This window comes from Ovis aries, chromosome 2, assembly GCF_016772045.2.
Source record: "Ovis aries strain OAR_USU_Benz2616 breed Rambouillet chromosome 2, ARS-UI_Ramb_v3.0, whole genome shotgun sequence".
Taxonomy (NCBI): Eukaryota; Metazoa; Chordata; class Mammalia; order Artiodactyla; family Bovidae; genus Ovis; species Ovis aries.
The window spans coordinates 90,175,924-90,181,457 of NC_056055.1; positions in this window are offsets into that span (position 1 = coordinate 90,175,924).

Below are 5,534 nucleotides of genomic sequence, written 5' to 3' on the forward strand. Positions count from 1 at the left end.
AATATGCTATCTAGGTTGGTCATAACTTTCCTTCCAAGAAGTAAGTGTCTTTTTATTTCATGGCTGCAGTCACCATCCGCAGTGATTTTGGAGGCCCCCCAAAATAAAGTCTGACACTGTTTCCACTGTTTCCCCATCTATTTCCCATGAAGTGATGGGAGCAGATGCCATGATCTTCGTTTTCTGAATGTTGAGCTTTAAGCCAACTTCTTCACTCTCCTCTTTCACTTTCATCAAGAGGCTTTTTAGTTCCTCTTCACTTTCTGCCATAAGGGTGGTATCATCTGCATATCTGAGGTTACGGATATTTCTCCTGGCAATCTTGATTCCAGCTTGTGTTTCTTCCAGTCCAGCGTTTCTCATGATGTACTCTGCATAGAAGTTAAATAAGCAGGGTGACAATATACAGCCTTGACGGACTCCTTTTCCTATTTGGAACCAGTCTGTTGTTCCATGTCCAGTTCTAACTGTTGCTTCCTGACCTGCATACAGATTTCTCAAGAGGCAGGTCAGGTGGTCTGTATTCCCATCTCTCTCAGAATTTTCCACAGTTTATTGTAATCCACACAGTGAAAGGCTTTGGCATAGTCAATAAAGCAGAAATAGATATTTTCTGAAACTCTCTTGCTTTTTTGATGATCCAGCGGATGTTGGCAATTCGATCTCTGATTCCTCTGCCTTTTCCAAAACCAGCTTGAACATCAGGAAGCTCACGGTTCATGTATTGCTGAAGCCTGGCTTGGAGAATTTTGAGCATTACTTTACTAGCGTGTGAGATGAGTGACATTGTGTGGTAGTCTGAGCATTCTTTGGCATTGCCTTTCTTTGGGATTGGAATGAAAACTGACCTTTTCCAGTCCTGTGGCCACTGCTGAGTTTTCCAAATTTGCTGGCATATTGAGTGCAGCACTTTGACAGCATCATCTTTCAGGATTTGAAATAGCTCAACTGGAATGCCATCACCTCCACTAGCTTTGTTTGTAGTGATGCTTTCTAAGGCCCACTTTACTTCACATTCCAGGATGTCTGGAACAAAAGAGTCTGAAATGCAGTATTTGGATGCAGTCTCAAAAATGACAGAATGATCTCTGTTCATCTCCAAGGCAAACCATTCAATATCATGGTAATCCAAGTCTATGCCCCAATCAGTAAAGCTGAAGAAGCTGAAGTTGAACGGTTCTATGAAGACCTACAAGACCTTTTAGAACTAACACCCAAAAAAGATGTCCTTTTCATTATAGGGGACTGGAATGCAAAAGTAGGAAGTCAAGAAACACCTGGAGTAACAGGCAAATTTGGCCTTGGAATGTGGAATGAATCAGGGCAAAGACTAACAGCGTTTTGCCAGGAAAATGCACTGGTCATAGCAAACACCCTCTTCCAACAACACAAGAGAAGACTCTGCACATGGACATCACCAGATGGTCAACACCGAAATCAGATTGATTCTATTCTTTGCAGCCAAAGATGGAGAAGCTCTATACAGTCAACAAAAACAAGACTGGGAGCTGACTGTGGCTCAGATCATGAACTCTTTATTGCCAAATTCAGACTTAAATTGAAGAAAGTAGGGAAAACCCCTAGACCATTCAGGAATGACCTAAATCAAATCCCTTATGATTATACAGTGGGAAGTGAGAAATAGATTTAAGGGCCTAGATCTGATAGATAGAGTGCCTGATGAACTACGGAATGAGGTTCGTGGCATTGTACAGGAGACAGGGATCAAGACCATCCCCATGGAAAAGAAATGCAAAAAAGCAAAATGGCTGTCTGGGGAGGCCTTACAAGTAGCTGTGAAAAGAAGAGAAGCAAAAAGCAAAGGAGAAAAAGAAAGATATAAGTATCTGAATGCAGAGTTCCAAAGAATAGCAAGGAGAGATAAGAAAGCCTTCTTCAGCAATCAATGCAAAGAGATAGAGGAAACAACAGAATGGGAAAGACTAGAGATCTCTTCAAGAAAATTAGAGATACCAAGGAACATTTCATGCAAAGATAGGCTCGATAAAGGACAGAAATGGTATGGACCTAACAGAAGCAGAAGATATTAAGAAGAGGTGGCAAGAATACACAGAAGAGCTGTACAAAAAAGATCTTCACGACCTAGATAATCACAATGGTGTGATCACTCATCTAGAGAGAGGGGTATAAATATTTAAATAAAGGGCAGAAGAACATGTTATCTAATGGTCTGGCGCGTGGTGCATTCTCTTCTCAGCATTCCAGGATACATTGCTATTTCACAATATTGCCTTCCCGTCCAAGGCAGAAATCCCCATAGCACCCTTCTCATTCTCTTTTTAACCTCTCCACCATTCACGCAATTGCTTTCTGCTGTTTGGTTTCCACTTAAAGGTTTCCCTGAACAACAGGGGTAGAAGGCAAATATTAAATAAAATGTCTAGGCTTTGCAGAAACATCTGCAAGAGATGCTTTCCTTAACTTCTGTTGAGTATGGTGTCATAGTGAATGATGAATGAGTGAAAGTCGCTCAGTCATGTCTGATTCTTTGCGACCCCATGGACTGTAGCCTGCCAGGTTCCCCTGTCCGAGGGATTCTCTAGGCAAGAATACTGGAATGGGTTGCCATGCCCTCTTCTGGGGAATCTTCCTGACCCAGGGATCGAACCTGTGTCTTTTTACATCTCCTGCACTGGCAGGCAAATTCTTTACCACTGGTGCTGCCTGGGAAGGCCCCTCCTAACACTGTCGCTGTAGCTAAAGGAAAACAAAGTAGGACCCAGCTTTTGGGTGTAAGAGGAAAGCCCTTTCAGGGGAGACAGCCCTCTGGCAAGTGCAACAAGAGCAGTGCCCAAGACCAGAGAACAAGCTTCTGAGTTATGCAGAAATCCTACCACTTTCTGGGGATGTCCCTTCATGGTACAAAAAGGCTTTCTTGGCACCAGTAGATTTTGATGCTGTCATAAGCTATTTCTTTGTTCTTTGTCTGTTACTACCAGAAAGAGTCTCCAGAGCCTCTGCCTTCAGACAGGGCACGGACTTTTTGGGATGGAGTAGTTAAAGGGATAAAGATGTGTTCATGGTCTACAAACTACTCTCCAGACCAGAGCCTCCCTTTGAATCACTCCTTCCCTGTACTGCACAACAGGCAGAGCTGCCAACCTGGACATGGAGTTCAATAAGAACCAAGAACACCTCAGATTTGCAGTGCATTAAACAATTCTCAACAGTAAAATTTTAGTTTCACAGATTTATTCCAAATATGTCTTCAACTATCATTAAATAGAAAAATGCTCTCATTGCTACTTTGAATAACAATCTTTTTTAAAAAAAGAGAAAAAACCTCCCATGATGACATATTTATGCCTGAGCCTGCTGCATTAAATATGAATATATCATATTAATACCTCTCTATGAGTCAGCATACACATTTGCAACAAGTCTACATCCTCTGAGCATTTGGAGTGATTTTTATAGGTATAATGAAAGTGAAAGTGAAGTAGCTCAGTCATGTCTGACTTTTTGCAACCCCATGAATTGTAGCCTACCAGGCTCCTCTGTCCATGGGATTTTCCAGGCAAGAGTACTGGAGTAGGTTGCCATTTCCTTCTCCAGGGGATCTTCCTGACCCAGGGATCAAACCCACTTTTCCCTCATTGTAGGCAGATGCTTTACTGTCTGAGCCACCAGGGAAGTACTATAGGTATTATAGTTAAACTATAAATTCAATCGGGAAAAGGCAATGGCACCCCACTCCAGTACTCTCACCTGGAAAATCCCATGGACGGAGGAGTCTGGTAGGCTGCAGTCCATGGGGTTGCAAAGAGTTGGACACGACTCAGTGACTTCACTTTCACTTTTCACTTTCATGCATTGGAGAAGGAAATGGCAACCCACTCCAGTATTCTTGCCTGGAGAATCCCAGGGATGGGGGAGCCTGGTGGGTTGCTGTCTATGGGGTCGCACAGAGTCGGACACGACTGAAGTGACTTAGCAGCAGTAGCAGCATAAATTCAATCAGTGCTTCATCATTTACCCATCCAAATGACAAACTAGGGGAAAACATATAGGAAAACACAATCATAATTTTCTGACTTACAATCAAGATGAATAATCTTAACATCTGTTTTACCCAGTAGTAAAAATTCTGCCCAGATAGCAAAAGAGAGAAGTGTGATATAAGCTAAGGAGTGTGAATTAACAGTAACATTTTTACCTGGGAGTTTAGTGACATTTTCTTAATTCAAATGTATTAAATATGGTATAAGCTGAGAGGAATTTCTATAATCAGTATTTTCAATGAGGTATTTCACTGGGAAGTGTGTGTGAATTGCTAAGGTAGCAGGGGCTGTCACTGGGTGTGTGTGTGGTTGGAGAGGTTGGGGGGTTGTCTCCAATCCTTTCCTGAGGTTACTCATTCAGCATCTGGATTTGCTGCTCTCCAGCTTGGGGTTGGCCAGCCACTGAGTAAAATTTCAACAGACTTCTGTCCTTTGCTGTTTTGCTCTCCCCTCTGGAGGAAGGGAGGATGGGAACATTTAGTAGATGGAGAAGATTTGAAAACATTTGGCTTCCCAGTCTGTATTGGTCAGGGTTTTCCAGAAACAGAACCAGCAGGGACCAGAGAGGGAGTAATTTAAGGAATTTGCTTAGGTGACTATGGAGTCCTGGCAACTTCAAAATCTGCAGGGAAGGCTGCAGGCTGGAAAACTCAAGGAAGAGCTGCTGCTTGAGTCCAAAGGCAATATCTGGAGGAATTTCTTCTTATTCCTGGGAGGGTCAATCTTTTTCTATTAAGACCTTCAACTGATTGGATGAGGCCCACCCATAACATGGAGGGTAATATGCACTACTCACGGAGAAGGCGATGGCACCCCACTCTAGTACTCTTGTCTGGAAAATCCCATGGATGGAGGAGTCTGGTAGGCTGCAGTCCATGGGGTCACGAAGAGTTGGACACGACTGAGCAACTTCACTTTCACTTTTCACTTTCATGCATTGGAGAAGGAAATGGCAACCCACTCCAGTGTTCTTGCCTGGAGAATCCCAGGGAAAGTGGAGCCTGGTGGGCTGCTGTCTATGGTGTCGCAGAGTCGGACATGACTGAAGTGACTTAGCAGCAGCAGTAGTAGCATGCACTACTCAAAGTATTCTGATTTAAGTGTCAAATTCCCATAATCTCATGTAAAACCTACTTACCAAAAGCATCTAGAATAATATTTGACTAAGTATCTTGGTACTGTGGCCTAGCCAAGTTGACATAAAATGAACTATTACACTGTTCTTCCCTAATTCAAGACCTAATGCTTTTCAAATATTATTCCTCTCCTTTCTTTGATGGATGCTTATATATTTTGTATATTTTACTTAATTTCCTTATTTTATTGGTTTCTGGGTGGGGAAATTCTGAGATCAGGCTTCATTCAGTCAACTTGCCAGGTAAGTCTCTATAGCCACGTCCTTTATCGTTTGAAGTTAAAAACCTATATATATATTTTTAGAAAACCAACTTTTTTTTTGGTTAGCTATTTCTCATGGTTACAATGTTACCCCCGATCCCCTCTCTCCTTTTT